The sequence below is a fragment of the Trachurus japonicus genome, chromosome 20 (assembly GCF_045865225.1).
Source record: "Trachurus japonicus isolate A0001 chromosome 20, Traja_1.0".
NCBI classification, from domain to species: Eukaryota; Metazoa; Chordata; class Actinopteri; order Carangiformes; family Carangidae; genus Trachurus; species Trachurus japonicus.
The window spans coordinates 3,709,972-3,726,703 of NC_140926.1; the positions used below are offsets into that span (position 1 = coordinate 3,709,972).

A 16,732-nucleotide genomic window follows, 5' to 3' on the forward strand; every position below is an offset into this window, starting at 1 on the left:
TACCTGGTGGAGAATCCATCATCCTCCACCGCTTGCAACCAATATTTCCGGTGTTATGGCTCAACTGGTGTCTGATTAAAAGCCCCATTTTGTAGTTTTTTGATCTTAAAATAATGTTTCTGAACTCGTTGAAGTGGTAGAAATGTACCTGTAACTTTCCTGTGTGGGAACACCGTCCTGGTACCGCAGCTCCGCTGAGCTCCACAGTCTGAGTTCCAGCTCACTGAGCCCAGGCTCCCTGCTCCTCTCACCCACACACCAGAGCCCTTAGCTGGGCTGCACGGTGACCAGCTGCCCCCCCTTTACCCCCCGGAGCTTTGCTACGCACCGCTACCGACGGCAACGATGACGGCGGTCCGATAGCAGCGGGACCAGCAACAGCCGACACGGCAACAGCACCGCCTGCGGCGGCAGCGACACGGTAACGGGGGTCGGGACCGACCGCGGCGCGGCGAGGACGATGTTGTTATTGTATTTTCAGAGTGTTTTCCATTAGTTCGTAACTTTAACATGACAGGCTTTGTCATAGTGTGCAGTGTTGTGCAGAGTGAGAGTAGTGTGGCGCTGACTGACTGTAGGTTGCCTGAACAGGTTCACTCACAGAAGCATATTCGCTGCAGTAACATGTGAACTGCGGCTTGATTTGTGAATTTGTGACAAATCTGCGGACGGAAGTGCAGCACAGCTGTTGTTCGGTACGGTAACCAGTTAAATCAGACACCAGTTGGGCCATAACACCGGTATTTTTGAAGCAGCAGGGAGCAGTGTGTGTTTTTCTGCCTTGTCCTAACCAGCGGACAGCGGGGAAGTGGATTGTTTTGACCGCCAGGGGGGCGTTCCATACGGGCCGTGACGTCACATGAAAGCTATCAATTGGTGACGTCAATGAGTAACTTGTGAGTAATGATGTCTCTCAATTCGAATATTCCCATGAGTACACTGTCAGGGGTTAGGGTTACTTGCGGATTTCAACAGTAAGTGTTGTCTCAAATCAAATACTGTAGTTGTGCACCCACCCAACGGTTGCCAATGTCTTCTTTTTTTGGACTGCTATTGTCATCCGTCAACACATCGGTTTGTTTTGTTTGTGATTTCAATTAGCGATCATGAATGTCTTACTTTTTTTTTGTGCACCACTTGTTTGATGCAAGGTGGTTCTATGTTTGATTGAAAACAGATGCTCTCATGTCTCGTCTCTGGGCAACAAATTGAAGCCTTCGATTCAATTTGTTGCCCAGAGAAAACGACGACCTGGATGAATGAGAATATTCACAGACGTATCTCTCTATGTCTTGGAAACCAATGGGAGTATAAAAATCAAATGTGGATGCAAACTCAATTCAACCTCAACCAGCCCTGCTCTTCACTTCCTCCACAAACTTTTACTCATACTGAACATGACAAAGTTGCTCAGCAGCTCAGACCCTGGAATCACTCACTGCACCATTGTCTTTGTCTTTCTACTTGCTCTCCTGTTTCCCCGGGGCGAGCCAGGACTGAGCCGGTGTTGTGTTGCCTCAGCCGTCCCTCTCGCTCCAGGCTGGCTTTACACTGCCTCTCTCCGAGCCACCGCAGCCTCCACTTTTCTTGTGGTTATTGTAGCGATGCCTATACCGAAGACACCTCAAGGTCATCTGGAGCCGGATACTGCACATGTTTGCTTTCTTGAGCCACAATGAACCCCTGGCTGCAGCAGATGCAGTGTAGCAGTGGGTTCATTGTGAATGCACCTTTCATTACGTGCCTGTGTTGACTGAGGTGCTGGATTTTGATTTGGAGCCAGTTCACCTGAAGCACAGTTCAAACCAGGCCTGCAGAATGGAGCGTGCACGAGCCAGTGGGAGCACCGCACGGACAAAAAAGTGGAAAAATTGAGTCCAATTTAGGAAACATCCTGAATCTGGGACTGTTGAGCAAATGCACTTTTTTAATGACCCAATTACAGAAAAGGGGAATTTCTAATTTGAGTTATTATTTTTGCAATGTTTATGCACGTTCTTCCTCAGCTTTTATTGCATTATAAAACTGCACTACGTTCTTTTGAATGAACTATATTGGCCCAGAGGTTTTCAGACTCAGGCTTCAGACAGATGTTTCTCACACTGTGTCCTTTAAGTCCTTTCAAAACATGAATTATTCAGGGTGTGAAAATATGAGAACATTAATACATTTAGAGTCTTTAATGTAAAATTAAGCCTATACATTATTAGACATTTGGTTCTGCCTGCCAACCTTTCAAAGCAGTGATATTTTGATTAGTCGTTAATATTTTACACTTTGAATCCCTCTGAGCAGAGACTCTGTCAACATGTGATTAACTTGACCACTGCAATGTGACATCTAGTCATGTTGCTTTAGAGTCTTGTAGGATTTAGAGCTCGTCCAGACGGGTACAGGTAAGTGAATCCGCAGAATATTTTTATCGTTTCAGCATTTCATCCAGGCTGAAACTGTGTTTTGGGGGGGCAAACACTGTATTTTCTGGAAACGGGTCCCAGAGTGAGAAAATTTCAAAACGGCTCCCCAGTGTTTTTGTGTAGACACTCAAAACTGACCTTTTGTGAAACGATGATGTCATACCCCCCACCGCTCTCACCTGTAATCTCGCCCGTTTAATCAACAGTGACCGTCATATTTGCTCTGACACGACTCCCAGTCAACATTTAATCCACTTCTAATGTTTGGAGTTTGAATCTGTCTTCTTCTCCGTACTACAGCGTTTAGAGTCGTTGTCGGTGGATCCATGTGGACGCAGATATTTCTTGAAATGATGGCGTGTTTACGAACAATGTTTTCAAAATGAACATGGAAAAGATCGTTTTGGGGGAAAGCTCCGTTTCCATGTGGACGAGGCCTGAGCCTGTCACCGAGTCTGAAGGTGTGCAACAGTTAAAACAGGAAGTGACCAGGATGTGTGGCTGGCTCTACAGGTAGCAGGAGAGCTCTGATTTCCTGAGCTGTGTTTATTTTCATGCCTGCCACTGAACCATGATGCAGTAGAAACTGTCAACTAAAGCTTTCTACTCTTGCACTGCTTGCAATATGGCTATATTGTCATTCATAGATAATATAAACTACAGAAACAGCTACTTTAAAATGTTGATTTAAGTGCATTTCATCCAACAGTTGTTGGGATATCTCCGTTGGCAGTTTGTAGTTTCATTGACTTGAAGCTGAGTGCTCCAACACCACCACCACCATCTCTACTGGCTCCTCAGAAATAAATGAAATGAGACGTTCAGCTGACTTGAAGCGGTATCTCAGCGGCTGGTTTTCAAGCTTGTGAAACACTCACAAAATGAGCCTCTTGGAACCGTGCAGAAAACCGGAGCTTACCATAATCACTGGGACATTATTACAGCCACTTTACAGTATGAAATGTTAAAGCAATCATGTTTAACTCTAAAAAACTGAAAGAAATTGCATTAGCCGAGGACCATATGGCGAGTCAGATGACCTACATTTGTAACTACATGCGCATTCAACCATGTCATTTCGTGCCACTGTTCTCTGTGCTTCTTTTAATGGCACCAACATCCCCGTGTTTTCACTGCTGCTGGAATGAGCAGATAATTCGATGACTGATGAGAGCTATTCAAAAGCACTGGGTGCACTTTCCCCGGATACGCGGCGCGCATCCGCATCGAGGCTGGCTGTAAATTCTGAGCTGCCACACTTCCTATTAAAATATATCTGATGGCATTCACAGCGTCAGTATTACTTTCACAGCTAATCTGCCAAACTGATAAGGTGAGGAAGTGAGTGTCTTACAGACAGAGAGCAAGTGGGATGACACTAACAGACTCTCTATTTAATCAATGATCTGTACTATCTCAACCCCCTCATTCAAACAGCTGCCGCCTTGCCGCCAACAAAAATCTGATATATTTGCATAAACACCTTATCATTTAATTACAGCTGAGAGTTCTCCAATCATGCCCCGAGATTATGCTTTTGTGGAGGGAGGCCTCGGTGACGGAAATGATGAAAAGCGCGGAGACAACATGTAAATGAACATATATGTACCTCCACTGTATGTAATGAATATGACGTGTTGAAAATGCATGCATGATAGGCCAGAGTCATTTCTGGATCCATCACAGATCTGCAAAGTGCAGGAGGATAAAACGATGCTCATGACGCAGCACTTACACCGAGGCAGCGTTCTGCAACTCATAACTGCACAACTGTGTCTCCTTAAAGGTCTAACGCAACGGTGGATATTTATATCAAAACTCCAGACAGTATAAAGGTAGATGTTTGTGTTAAAGCTCCATACAGTATAAAGGTAGATGTTTGTATTAAAGCTCCATACAGTATAAAGGTAGATGTTTGTGTTAAAGCTCCATACAGTATAAAGGTAAGCTCCATACATTATAAAGGTAGATGTTTGTGTTAAAGCTCCATACAGTATAAAGGTAGATGTTTGTATTAAAGCTCCATACAGTATAAAGGTAGATGTTTGTGTTAAAGCTCCATACAGTATAAAGGTAGATGTTTGTGTTAAAGCTCCATACAGTATAAAGGTAGATGTTTGTGTTAAAGCTCCATACAGTATAAAGGTAGATGTTTGTGTTAAAGCTCCATACAGTATAAAGGTAGATGTTTGTGTTAAAGCTCCATACAGTATAAAGGTAGATGTCCATGTGTAGTGTGATTATAAAGCAGCTCTAGGTTCTATATTAATACTGTGAAAGTATCAAAGCCTCAGTCTACAGAGAAATGCACACAGCCTGTATTCAAGAAACTGAACCTTAAAACCAGCTGTCAGGACTTCCTGTCACTTTGTGATGTCACAACGAGCCCCGCCCACCATTCAAAACCTTGCAGGATTTGGTTTTCTAAATGTTTTATTCTGAAACTTGCTGAAAACTGCTGCAATCTGAAAACAGAGATAGTTTCTGGCTCTTTAAACCACAAAATGTTCTGCTTGAATAACTCTGTTTGAATAAAATGACAGGAAAGTGTAAAACATGGGATGTTTAAAACGACAGGTGGGTACAGAACTTTACAACGTGCAACAGCAACCACGCTCACCACTCAGCTTCTCTGACGTGGGCTGGAGCTGAATTAATCGTCTTATTCTTGCCCCCAAACACAACCACAACTGAATCAAAGTGCAGCATCCTGCAAGACGCAATGAGGAGAGTGACACACACACACACACAGATGACAGCATGCAGACTGCAGCTCCTGCAGGGCAGAATCACAAACAGGTTTTAAAAACCCACTCATTCTCAATGATGCGCAGATTATGCCTTTTTTTTAAATTATCTATCAAAATGGCAAAATGTAGATACGAGTCAAGTCAATAGTGACATGGAGCATGAAACAGGAAGTCGCATCTCTATTGGCCTCACATCATAAATCTGACCCTCGGGGAACACACTTGGCTGTAACATGAATCCCTGATGACATCTTATGTTCCTTTTATCATTAAATGTGTTACATATTTTTTCTTGACAACAGTTTATGGTATCAAAGTGCTGTATATTGTTCTCCCACAAACCACTCTGACCACACTGACCATTTTCAACATAAACCCACCACACTTGCAGTGATTATGTTTCCTCTAAAACGTATATAAACATAATTTTTAGAGACGCATCCAACCGTGACCCAAAGTAACTTTTTGTGCTTCAAATCTATTTTTTATCCACTCATGTGCATAAGTACATAATTATGTATAAGGCTGTGAGCTCTGTCAAAACAGCGCAGAGTGCACAGCAGCACAGCGGCTGAGTGGATGCAGTGCAGACGCTGACAGAGGCTGAAGCAGCTGCTGCTGTTGTTGTAGTTGTAGACAAGGTACATCACATCCAGCACCACACAACACACATACACACACACACACACACACACACACATTACAGACGTGGAAGAACGGCATCAACACACCCTCTGTATCTCTGCTCAGCCATCTGCACATCATTGAATATAAGGAGGGTTATAACGACGCTGGGTTTCTGCCAGCTTCGCCACCTTTGTCTTTTTTCATGTGTGCAGAGTTAAAGAATTTGCGAGCTCGAAATGTGATGATGTCGTTCTCACAGCTTTTTTTTGATGCTGACTCTGCAGGCCCGTCTCTCTTTTATGATCCAACACTTTTTTTTTTGTGCCTGGTGTACGTGGAGAAATGGTAATTGGTCACACAAGATATGACAAACTATATGTACATATTCTTGAAAAACAGGAGAATGAAATCCCTTAGTTATTTATGAATGTGCAAGAAAACATGTGTATGATGTATCATTGATGTCACATTATGCTAATATAATCCAGCCTACCGGGTATGAAAAAGCCAAGCAATATTGTACCATTCATAATGAAGGAAACTTGGGGGAAGCAGCGATAAATAAATGCATGCGGGGAAATGATTTACATGTATATTCTTAATTCATTTTATTGGCACCCATTCTGTGGTGCCACTGTTTGAGCTCTTACAGAGGAAGTGGAATCAATCAAATCAAAAAGTTGTGTTTGAATAATGATAATCTGATAAATAATGATGTGGCAGGAAGAAGGATGGAGACGGATAATGAGGCTGCTTCCAGTTTTCCTTGGTGCCAATGATGGAATATTATCCAGTAAATGAAATAAAGCTGCACATTTGAACCGTCCATTTAAAATTAAAAGTTTTTTATACCCATTCAGATATTACCGCCGCTTGCCTGTACACTGTGTGCAAGAACATTAACACTGTGAGAACACTTCAGATGAAAGAGTGATATTCACATTATCTGCTCCGCCTGCGTTGCCTCATTTTCTTTAAAAAAAAAAAAAAATGGCTCATTCAATTTGACACTTGTAATATATTTTTCTTGAAAGATCTGATTGGTTTTGATTTTCACCTGAACCTGATGTTCCAGTACATCAAAAGTAAAAAAGACTATTTGAATTCCTGGGTTGAACAAGCCCACGTCTGACTCTTTATGTTAAATAAAAAATGTTTTGTTTTTTTTTTCTCTCCACCGGGGTCACTTGGCTCATAAAAAAGTTTTCTAACTTTTGTTTCGTTAATGTCTTGCTGAAGGAGGAGACTGCAATTAATGGACAACCGAGTGTGAACTCCTGACTCACAGCCAGGTCAATATATTTCAACATTTCCATTCACCTTCAACAGCAGCAGCTCCACAGTTAATGCAGAACTACTAAAGACACAGTGCATAATCAACATTTATTATTTGCAGAGCATTATGATGCTACAGGGGAGTTGACCTTTAACTTTCTGAATATAGATTGTTAACAGTTCATTTTATCCTTAGAGACATTTTCAGTGATTTTTCATTTTGCTTTTTTTTTGTGCCAAATCTGAACAAAATCCCCCCCGAGGTGTCTCATCACATATCACAGTCAGGAGGTTAAAAATTAACTTGTGAGGTCACTGTGACCTTTGACCTTTAACCAGCTAAATCTTATCAGGTCATCTTTGAGTCTAAATGAGTGTTGATGCCAAATTTGAATGAATTCCCCCAACGGCTTCATGAGATGCTGCATTCATGCGAATAGGAGAAACATGTTGATAAAAAAAGGATTTAGTTGTTTCTGTGGGACGTAGAGCTGCAGCTTCAAATTTACGAGAACAGTTTTTTTTAATCACCAGTTTATTCGGCTGGAGCGGTGGCCTACATGTTCCCACACTACACGCACACCTTTTTTTAATCTATCGAACCAAAGACCACTTTTAATATTTCGATTTCCCTTCTTGATATTGAGTTGGTAAAACTTAAAGCAGAAGTAAGCGATCCGGTCGTTTTGGCTAATGCTGTGTTCCAGGCAGGCTTTTGAAACCGTAAATTACAGCTTCAAGTCACAACTTACGACTTTGTAGCGTTCCAGGCAACCCACTCGTGTTTTTCCGACCTGTTTTACCTGTGAAAGTCACTATAACGGCCACTTGTAACTTCTGACCCGTGAACTCGTACCAGATCGAACTGGTACGACTTCACAGGTCGGAAAAACACGAGTTACGGGTTGCCTTGAACGCACCATAACGTCTTGTCAGCCGATGGAGTTAGCAGCCCCCGCCCTCGTCATGGATCTATTGGTCCTCGTCCCTGCACACACAGCCCTGCATGCCGTTCTCTCTCCTCATTGGATAAAACTTGTAGGATACAAGAAAAGTTTTCTCCTCGGCTCAGAGCAGAGCAGAGTGACTGACAGACCCGTGTTTCGGACCAAACACTCTATGTAAGTGATTGCTGTCGGAAGATAGAACTATTTAAGACTTATATTAACACAAAAATATCGCTTACTTCTGCTTTAAGTGTGTTGCAAATGTTACGTAACAGATTTGGTTGGAATGCCCGTTAGTGGACGCATGATGTAGCTAATAATAAGCTGGTAAAGGTGGATATAATGAGCTAAAAAAGAACATTAAAAATGTGAATATAATTTGAATATTTAACATAAGAGGCGTTAGAAATTTGAATCTGATTTGGGGGGAAGATTGACAGCCTTAATTCAGAGACATAAAAACAAACTGGAACTGGCTCTAAAGTGTTTTGTTCACTTTTGACCTTTGACCGCTGAAATCTAATTGGGGGCATAAAAACAACAAGCTGTGATGGCCTCAAACACCCACTAACACTGCGGGGAGTGGGATTTAAAGTGTTTACTACTTGGTGGCAGCTGAAAGAAAAAGGGCTAATGGAAATAAACCCCAGCACATGACACAGGTTGAAATACAGCTGGTGAAATGGAGCTGTAACAGAAATCCACGTCCAACTTGGCACTGCAACTCTTTTTACGGCTGCGATTGCAACTCATTGAAACCAACTGACTTCTCAGACAATCAACTTCAACATCAAAAGGGGAGAAAGCAAAACTCCCTCCTCTGCTCCATGAGCGTCATTAAAAAACCTCTGTACATACACTTTCTGAGCAGCAAGGGAAGATAATTCCTCTCCACTATTTCATGCTTTCAAAAGAACTATTTAATGGTGTGTTTGTGATTATGAAGCAAGAAATCAAGCATTGCATAGTCCACAAAAAGAAGTCCTTCCTGCACAAAACTGGTTGATTTGTGTTGTTTTTTCAACCTGAGCCCGATGACTTAGAGGTCAGGAACAGATTTCTCATTGTCCTCACAGTAGCTTCTAATAGTCACAAAGCTTATCTTAGAGCATCAGCTCAAACCATGTATTTCTAAAGGTCACGGAAAGACTAGATGAACAGACACAGATTGTGAGGTACAGTTCAGGAAAACAGCATCTGCACAAAGGGTTTTATAGATTTACGGTTGCTCAACATGGAATATAAGAGAAAGCTCAACATACGTAACATTAAGGGTATAGTCTTATCTTGTATTTACAACTGTAAGCACTTCAAAAAATGCCACCTTATGACAGATACTGTTGACACACTTCAATTAATCTCAAATAGCACTTTAGGACAACTATTGTAGGATAAATGCACTCATTTTTTTACCATCCTCCTGGTTAATGCAACCAGTGATGTACTGTGTTTACCATTTGTTTTGTCTCTAAATTTTATTTGTTTGTGGACCATGGGACTAAAAATGGAAATTAGCTCTCTAGCTAAATCTGGCATATTTAGCTACATCAAATAATGGTTTTTGTATGTTCATGAATATGTGGAGTCCCATTTCAAATAAACCAATAAATAAAAATAAAATAAATGAATAAAATGAAGATTATGTTGTCACTTTTGACCTGAACACCACATGAAGCTGATTTTAATTTTCCCAGTGTAAACAGAGGAAACTAAAGCACTGCAGTTATCTGACTGAACAAGAACAAAATAGACTATTACAATTAAATCGTAAACAAACCAGACAAATTAATTGCCCTCTGATGACCTTTTGCAGCCTGGTCTGAACTTTAAACCTTCCCTCCATGGATTTAGACCTGGTGTTAATTGAAAAAGCCAATGTTTCTACATGAATAATAACCATCAGCAGCTAATTTCCAATATTTGATTTGTTATTTCTCTGCACTGGCAACAGTCATAGCTGGGTGTACCATCCCATTTTCTTTGCTAAATCTCCACAAAGCCTCAACAGGTCTCAATGATAAATTGGGTAAGGGACATAACAGTTTGAAGGAACGTCTTTACATTGGGTAAAACCATTCAAACTGATGACCTTTTGGTGGCCAAAGGTAAAAAGGTCCAAAGTCAAGGTCACAGTGACCTGAGAAACCCTGGCCTTTTGACAACAAGATCTCCTGAATTCCTCAAAGGAATTCATGGCACATACGTTGACTTTCTAATCAGTCCACCTTAAGTCCATGGTGAATGTTTGTACCAAAGCCGAAGGAACTCCCTGAAGGTGTTGTGGAGATATTGTGTTCAACTGTGTTTTGAGAGGTCACTGACCTTGACCACCAAAATCTAACTCATTTTTTAGAGAAAGTAGGAGAGGTGAGGTTGGCACCAAGTACAGTGAAAGATAAAACCTAATGATGGAGTGCAGAAACATGCTTCAAAGGGTAGCAGCAATGTTTCCCTCGTCCAACTGGAACCTGCATCCTTGATCCAAACATTTCTGCTTTCACAGAAGAGTGAAGACGAGTGAAGGTGCAACATATAAATCAGCCTGCAGATGAGTAGTAGCTGTCCTTGGTTCTCAGAAAAGAAACTTTCGTCTTGTTATGTTCACTGTGACTCGTGATTAATTTACAGCCGAACTCCACCACAGCTTCTTTTTCATGAACAAAGCAAAGCAAGAGACGGAGTTTCAGTCGGATCAACAGACATGCAACCGCTACACAGAGCGTTAACATAGCTTCTCTGTGGCCCAAACCCACATAAAAAAGTAAGGTACTCATTGTGGATTAATTTTGCCATAATGAAGCTGCAAATTTAGCAAGCTGGAAATTATCGACAAGTGGGGTTGGGCAGTAAATATTTGGCACGGCACTGAATCTTTCCCCCCACAGGAAAGTCAAACAGCTTGTTGCCTCCACTTGTTCGACAGTTTTACACCGGGAAGTCAATGCTGAGAGCTGTAATCTAAATTGTTGACCATTTAGTTTTGGGAATTATCCCAGCTGGCATCGGTGAAGTAATATTTCTGCAGAGAAAACCCCAGATATCTCCCACTCTGATCAATGCCTACTGTGCATTCAATCATGAGCAGGCGTCCATTCCACTCAAGGCACAAAGCAATTACAAATGGCTGCGAGTGAATTGAAACGGGAGGGAAGAGCTGTAGTGGCGGCTGTTGCAAATGGATTCACTTTTAAGCTGAAATTAATGGACCCCCTGGCTCCATAAAAATTATATTTTGTGATGTATTTTCACAACAGCCTCCTGTGAGCCGATTCCACACACATCTTCGTTGGCAAACACTGCTGCTCGCCCTCAGGCTTCTGACACCAGATGAATGATACAAAAGAAAGTGATCTGAGTTTTCTAACATGCGACGCCGGTCGGGCTGACGAACAGAGACGGGCCACAACAAACCGCTCGGCCCATTGTTGTACAAACCTCTGCAACAGAGATAATGAGGGGATGAGGGGGGAGATAGAGAAATTGGGAACCATTCCTCATTCAGGTTGCCGTGTTGCATGCTAAGTGGCGAGCCCGGTGATACTACACCCTTCGTTGCCCTTGGTCTCGTCGACCTTTTCTTATTGATAATTCATGCTAACATCTATAATTTAGGGAGCTCTGCTTTAAACACCGTCAGGAGGGTATGTATCATGAATCATCAGGCTCCCCAACACCTCATCAAACAGCAGAGGCACTGGCAATTAAAAACTAAGCCCTTACAAGCCTTTACTAGGGATACAATGTGGTGATTCACTCCAATAGGCTCAGGAAATGTCACTAAATATCACCGTGCATCGGTCAGTCTGTGCAGGTCAGCTGTTTACACACTGCACTGCACCACAAGAGGGTGACAAACTTATAAATGTTTAAAATCGCACTGTGGCCTTTGATATTCACACAGATCATTTATATAGGTTTCCTTTCCAACCATCTCTCAAACCACTTCCAGGGTTATTAAAGGAAATTGATTAATTAGCCTAATCGATGTCAACCAACGGTAAAAAATGGGAACAAAAATGGGAACACAGTCCGTTTGAAACCAAATTGGATTTTTTAATTGTCTTTTAGGTTATTGAAGAACAGAAACTTTTTTGTCCAACAGGATCATCTCCACCAATGAACCATTTCACGATGTTAGAGACCTGAACACAATCAGCAGAAGTAAAAAGCTAATAAACCAAACAACACAGTGCTGATTTAAACACTGACACAACATCTTTGTATTTAATTGATATTCCTCAGTGATGACGATGCACACCAGGACCGGCACTACTGACTGGAATTCAGAACTGACTTGTCCGATCAATAACGTACAGTGGAGCAAGAAGAGAAGAGTTAATCAATCACACAAGCATCGATCTGATGGATTAAAAAACCTACAAGTAAAATGTGATGAAATGAAGCGGCTCCATTAGAATAGGCTGAGTCCGCCCACGTAGAGTCTAAACCTGCATGGGAAACCCTGACCTCTGGAGCTTCTCTTATCAAGTCACATAAAAGCTGCAGGACTGAAGTATTTACTGACGCATTTGAGAATAAAAACATGAAAATGTCTTTATGCGGTGATAATCACAGACCTTATTTCAACCAAAAGACACACAGGACAAGGGAACAGGAAGTACTAAAACACTTACTAACTAAGGACTCCCCTCCCGCTGCACTCGGCGCCACTGATCTACAGGTGGTGGTGAAACATCCAAGCGACCCACGTGGAGGCAAAAGGCAGGGAAGTGGAGGTGGCTCACGGTTGAAGTCATTTTCTTCAGATCACTTCAAAGTTTTCAACCACAGCGTGAGCGCACGTCAGCGTTTCAAAGGATCTTCAGTAGGTACGACGGTGGCCTCGGTCACCGGCTGCTAAAAACCACTCATTTATTTAGCGACAACGGTGATTCAGTCTCGTCAGATAACTCTGAACAGCTCTGCCAGGGAGAAGGAGAAGGAGAAGGCTGCTGTAACAAGAGAACAGGGCACCTTAAACGCACAGCTAATACACTGATTAATATTAATGCTAATAAACCCGGCTGGGGTTTTTTCTCCCCCTCTTGGAGTAGAGAGTGGCAGTGTTGTGTTTCTGTTTCAGCTGACCACAGACGGTCAATGAGGAATCTTCAGACTTTTATAACAAGCACCTTCGGGCATTCATGAGGTGAATCTTTAAAACATCATTTTAAATCAGAGCATAACTCACTCACATCAAACTCCTAAATCTTCATTCAAGCCTAAAGGTGCAAGCGCCTGAAGACATTTGATTCAAAACATTTCTCCTCGACTTTGCTCTTTTCAGCTTAACACGCATCGTAACTTGTATCTCCATTTGTTAATCCATTCCATGCATGCCCTGCAGTACAGTTCAGCCTTCATTGTGTTAATTACTAATTACTGCAAGTCGTCGTCTGTGTGGAAGTACTACATTTCTGTATTTACATGCAACTGGCCTTCAAGGACCTTGTAAAACCTTAGAGCAGTGGACAGTGCAGCTCTGAAGTGAAAAGTAAAAAATCTACATCTACAAAGTGTCTGGTAACTCGGGAGTGATCCCGACCGGCAGGCGTTCGATCCCAGAGCCTCTTTGCTGCGAGGCTGTACAGAGCTAACCACTGAGCCACAGTCTATAGATTAAAAAAACAAGTGCAAAATCCATTTGATCTGAGTGAATTACCTCTCTGTCTGTGCCTAATAATAACTGTAACATCAGCCAAAGAGAATCTGCCTGTTCACTCCCGGTTGCTCCCATTGTGCCGCGGAGCCAATGCCCACCAGCTCCAATCCAATTAGCAACAGTAGCAACTCTCCCTCACTTCCATTTAATATGCTTTCTCAACTTTTTGTGGGATTAGAGAGGGGGGTGTAGAGGGTGTAGAGGGTGTAGAGGGGGGGTGGACTGTATAATCAGGGAGCCCAAGCTGTGAGGTGTTCGAGGAGCAACTGACTAACAGAGAGGATGCAGTCGGACTCAAACACCTGTCCTGATGTGAACCAGCGTCCTGCTGCAGACGTGTTTGTGATGCCGTTTAAAAAGCTGTTGCACCTGTTTTCTATTCAATTAATCATCAGCTCCATGGAAATAGTTTATATTTCAATCGTTAAACATCTAGGGCCAGGACCACTTATGTACCTGAATGATCTCAAATGAAACTTGGCTGCATTAATTCGCACAATAACTCTTGTTTACGATAACCGATAACTTCCTGCTTCTTGAAACCAATGCAGATACCAATAACAGGCTATGTAGTTTGTAAAGATGAATTTAACATTATAGCTCTGCCTCTGACTTGACCAAATACTATAACCAACACTACTGTCATCACAACAACAAAAAATCTTCAAAAATCAACATTTGTTATTGTTTCAAATCAACTTAGATCAACTTAGATCAAGGCATCATTTGCTGATTATAATTGCCTCTAGTAATCAGCAAAAAATGTAATTATTAGCCAATATTGGGTCGAGAATTATCCAGTTATCACGCATAATACAGAGCCAATAGGACCCAACCTGACGGGTATAGACACCCAATATTTTATACAACTCATCCGTTATTAAACATCATACACTACAGCCACACTCCCACATACAACATGGCGCACGTGTTTGGGATAGAAAGCGTCACATCTGTGGAGATACAAATAGATGGAAGAGCCACAGTAAATCTGTTCTCTCTTCCCATTACACTTGCAACTGCAGGTTTAACTCCTGTTATCACCACTTTCCAACTTGGAAGTGTTGTTTGCACCAAATCCTCAGACTTAGGCACCAAAACAGTCCAACAACAATTACGAATACTTTTAACTTGCTTAAAGAACTGCAGTATGGTTTAATGTTTAAGGCTTTTGTTGTAGTTTTCTTTAGTTCTCTGAAACACATTCTACCACAGCAGCAGAACAGCAAAACCCACGTTGAAGCAATTTTCACTATTATCATAAATGCATGAGGAGAAAAAAATGACAAATTACATTCTAAGCTTTGACTAAGATGCAATAAAGTTTCTATTTCTGTTTTAACAAGCTGTTTCATTTGCTTTTAAAATAATCCTGAGTTAACAGAGTCCACAGAGCACAGCAAACGGCACCGTGTTGTTCTGGTTTCCCTTCCTAGCTTGTTCTCACATCACCTCAGTCTCCATAACTTTGCCTTCACTGTGAACACAACCCCTGTGATTATTGGCTGAAAGCGGAAACACCCAGCAGCTTAGACTTCAGACTTTAGCTCTTATTTTTCCCCCCAATGCCACATCAAAGACAAAACATAAATAAATAAATAAAATAAAAAGGGCCTTTCTCAGTGTGACTGAGGAGTGGGCACTGTAGTGTATCCTCAGGATTATTCAAATGACTTTAATAAGCATCATCCTGTTCTGTAAATAGAATTTAAGACCCTAAAATATTAATAAAGACTGGACACACTCAGGTCCTTTGTAAACCAGAATCCTCAGATGAAGAGAGAATAATATTTAGGCTAGTTTCTGTGGACACGGCGAGAAGAAAAAAAAAACAAGAAGAAAAGAATCACAGACGTTTCATGTATGAAAACATGAGGAGAGATTCATATCAAAGAAGAATTAAAAAGGCTTAATATGTGTCTCCCCTTGATAAGTAATAACATAACAGCGAGGAACTAAGTATCTCAAACACCCCTGCTTTCTGTCTAATTTGAAAACACACTGTGTTAAAAATTAACTACTTCATTTACAAAATCTATTGGTATTCAGGAGCGGAGCGGCCCTGTTGTTCTGACCCCCGGCTTCCGTCGACCAGAGCAAGCCCAGGATTAATTAATTGAATTAATTATTAAAGAGAACAGGCTTCTGTTCATTTGGGGTTACACAGCCCAAGGTGGCTGTTGGGGGGGCTGGGTGTCACCTCTAAAACCGCCTGACAGGGACACCGCTACCTCACTTAGACTAATGAGAAAGCATGGGAGAGAATAAAAGTGGGAAACTGAGGGAATTTGATTATTTTGCTGTTGTTTTAAATGGGTTTTCGTTACACAACTTCATTTACATGTGAACTATTGAGGGCAAAGTGACACAGCACTCTGGACGCTAACGCTAACCCACTTTGCACTAAAAGGTGAATTTCATGAGCACTTTAGAAGACTATGGAAGTGTTTTAACAAAGTAAAACTGGTAACTCTTTTCCATATTAACCAAATGTACATAATTGAATCAGCTATAATCTTCTTGAACTGAAATATCAAGCAACATGTTAACGTTAACGTTAGCTGCAGAGCTAGCACAGTGGTGATGGGTCCTACCTGTTAGAAGCTTCTAGAAGTCGATTCTGCCTCATTCCTCCAATATTTCCTGCTCCTTTGGTCCATTAGATCGTGAAAATCAAGTGTTTTTTTCCCCATAAAATTCCAGTCTTAATGAAAATCCACTTCAGACTGTTGAGCTGCTCCTTCATCTTCTCTTCCTGTGGGGCAGCAGCAGGGCAGCACCTGTGTCCCTGTGGTTGTGTTTGTTTTCATATTTGCCGCAACAAAATGGCGGTCGCCCCGTAACGGTTCGATTTGATATCATGAACGTTAAAGACGTATGAGCGTATGACGTAATGACGCGCTCTCCCGCTTTTTTTTCCTTCTTTTTACATGTTCATCAGCTCTTGAAAAAAAAAAAAGATGAAACATAACATTAGGCCTACATCACAATATTCATATTTGTTTCCACTACTTGTTTAAAAATGACAAGTTGTGGTTTAAAAAGCTAGGCCTA

At 41.6% G+C, this 16,732-nt stretch overlaps 1 long non-coding RNA gene across 1 annotated transcript; it reads right to left on the bottom strand.

Annotated features, from left to right (window-relative positions):
• Nucleotides 1–1,475: 1,475 nt before the first annotated feature.
• Nucleotides 1,476–16,414, bottom strand: LOC146966191 (uncharacterized). Its single transcript, XR_015034475.1, has 3 exons — nt 16,273–16,414; nt 5,038–5,193; nt 1,476–1,608 (listed from the first exon to the last, which is right to left on the bottom strand). It is a non-coding gene; the product is annotated as an uncharacterized LOC146966191 (long non-coding RNA).
• Between the last annotated feature and the right edge of the window lie 318 nt (nt 16,415–16,732).